The sequence below is a fragment of the Gavialis gangeticus genome, unplaced genomic scaffold, assembly GCF_001723915.1.
Source record: "Gavialis gangeticus isolate Ggan-Ray unplaced genomic scaffold, GavGan_comp1, whole genome shotgun sequence".
NCBI classification, from domain to species: domain Eukaryota; kingdom Metazoa; phylum Chordata; order Crocodylia; family Gavialidae; genus Gavialis; species Gavialis gangeticus.
Genome location: NW_017729032.1, coordinates 161287328 through 161290441, shown reverse-complemented (window position 1 = coordinate 161290441; position 3114 = coordinate 161287328).

Genomic DNA, 3114 nt, shown 5'->3' with positions numbered 1-3114 from the left:
AGGGGTAAAATCCCATTTTAAAACAAGTCACAGCATGTGAGTGGACCTCAGTGACATAGCCAAGGAGGTGGAGCATGCCCATTGGCAGTGCAGTGGTTATGAGCCTGTCACAGTTCTCATCACCATGCTACAATTAGGCTTGCTCACTCTGTCTTGTACTCTCTCCACTCCCTCTCTCTCTCATGTATATGTATATGTACATGCATACATACACATGCTCTCATGAATCTTGAATAATTTACTATGCTGTTGCATAGCTTTAAGAATAGGATTGGAGAGTGGCTACGCCACAATAATATCCTGTATTCTAGTAGTTAGGGCCCTTTCTAGGGCAAAGGCTGTTAACTTACAGCCTGCTGACTAAATCCATCCTACAGAAACAATCTCTGCAGGAGAAGCTGTGACAGCCGCATGGGCTATGTCAGAAGCATCCCATGCTCAGAGCTAAGCTGCAATTAAAGGATCCCCCTGCTCCAAAACACTTCTGCCCCCTGGTTTAGGGAGTTGTAAGTGGAGGGCTAGACATTCTTCAGGGTGGGTTTCTTATATCCTGGGTGACTGTTTTAACACTAGCCTTTTATACTAGTGGCTCTCAACCTTTTGAGACTTGAGGTGCACATCATTTAACTATGGCACCCTTCCAGAACTACTGTGAATTGAGCAGCACCCCATTTCGAAAAACTAATGTATTTATTACAGTGCTTAATTCCTTGCAATGGGAGCAGGCAGTGGGGACAGGGCAGCAACTAGACATAGATAAGCCTGAGCCTACACTTATCTCTTCACCCTTCATGGCACCCTTTCAAATGATCTCACAGCACCCTGGTTGAGAATCACTGTTTCATTCAAAGTGAGTTTCACAACAGCATGCCATGCCACTCTGCTCCCTTCCTTGAAAGAAAGCATTTAGGTGCCTACTCTCAAGGGATGCTTCTGGGCTGTGGATCCTGAGTGAATGGATACACCTCTCTATCATCCAGAATGAGGTGTCAGAAGGTGGGCAAGCCCAGTTCTCCAGGTTTCATAGCGGATAGCTCTGAACAAGTGCATGCCAAAATAATGACTGTAGGTGGCTCACTGGTTAATCTACAAGCATTTTCCTCTCTCGTCCAATTTCAAGGAGCCAAGCACCAACATTTTGGAATCTGGTACTAGAAGCCTAACTCAAGGTCCTCCCATACTAAAATGCTGTCCCAGGTACTAGGCTGTGCCTTCTCAGAGCTTCCTTTCCCTTTCGTCTACAAGGAAATTGCTTTTTCCAGAGCTCTCTCACTTGGCTTATTGTGCCCGTTAGGTCCCAATTCATTATTTCCTAACAAATACTTGAGGGAGATCTGAGCACAGACATAATTGCTCACCTACAGATATTTGTGTGGAACTTTTCCATGCTGTTGCATTCTAGCATCTACTGTGCGTTCACATATAAACAAGTTCACATATTAAATCTCCTGCTGCAGCAGAAAGATCTTAAAAGAAGACAAAATAAATTAATCACACACAGAATTATAAATCTTTTAAGCAAAAGCAGAACTTTCCTTGCAGGCATCCAGGGTAAAATACAAATTTCTTCAGAGAGACTCTTTGATGATTAAAGGGAGGGTGATGAAAAAAAGGCAACGAGGCCAATTTTGAATTCTTTTTGTTGCATTCCTCACTGATCTCTCTGAAATAGTTAGCTGGCAAAAGAAAAAAGGCTAAAATCAGCCCAGATCAGGAGGTAAGGAAAGCTTTTCACCTCAGGAGGTAGGGAGGGAAAAGGGTGTTTTTGGGGGGGAGGAATTTAAGGCTTGATTATACCTCTAATTGAAAAATCATGCAGTTGAAAAGTAGGGAGCTACACGTGTAAAAAAATTAATTAATTAATTTAAAAAAAAATAAAGGTTGCCAACACCCCTTTCTCCTGATCTGCATAGTACATATAGATCATATGCTATCCCAAAGAACATGCAATACAGCAAGTTTATACAACATTCAAATGACAATGTCTGTAAACCCAACTTTCTCTTCACTCTCACAATTATGAAAAATGTTTGTGTACATAGAAGACATGAAAGTAGCACAGTTATTTTTCCCTTAGACAATGATTTTGGACAAAGATGCCTACAGAATACTGCCTGGTTTCTAGCATCTGAACCATCTTTTATCCTAGTAGCGACTCCCCACCTGGCTCAGCCACCAGAAAAGCAGTGGGTTTTTTATATTCTGCAAAAGCTATGACACTAGGCCCCTCTATTTTAAACCTCTTTAAAAAGACATGTTTCTATATTGTGTCTCATTTATGAATTCATAGCACAGATGGAAGAGCTGCTACTGGATAAAATACTTCCCACAATGGGAGCATTCTCGCATAGCAACAATAGACTTGTGAAAGAGCTGAGCTGCCTTAAAGGTCCAAGCTCATAAAAATAGCAAGTTTGCCTTTGAGAAAGATTGGGGTATTCCGCATTTCTTTTGTAAGTCTGTTGCCCCTTTTATGCATGTTCTCAAGCTGGCTGTTTTTTGCCTTTGAAAATGAAGTGAGCTGGGAGTTCACAGAGCGCATTGTGTTCTTTCATGGCCAAAAAAGCCAAATACCTATCTCTGTACTGATGCCAAACAACAAGTATAGCTGTGTCTGTATTCCAGTCATGTTTCCTTATCATCTGTGCTGTTCTGCCCATCATCAGAGCACAGGAAACTGCTTAGGGAGATTTAATTCCATGTAAAAGTCTGTCACAGTGAATCGCCAAGGGGGAAAGGCACATCACTGGGTTTTGTAGCAGTGTTCTGGGTGCCAAAAAAATCCCAGTCCCCTGGCACTGTCAAGAAATATTTTTGGAGGATTATCCTAGCACCACTTATATTTCTTCCTTGTGGCTAGAGACTGGCATGCTAATGGCTTACATCAAAGAAATACACTCACACATAAAGAGCATAGTGGGAGAGAGAAGATGGCACATCCATTTCTGACCCTGTCAGATTTTATTTATCGGAACTTGCTCATAACAAATGCCTGACATCTTAAACTACGAGAACGGCATCTTTCCTTAACTGTTTCCTCTGTAATAGAGGATCTGTTATCCTGGTTTGTTTGCCTAAACATTTCACTTTGGTTGGAAAAAAAAAAAAAAAAAA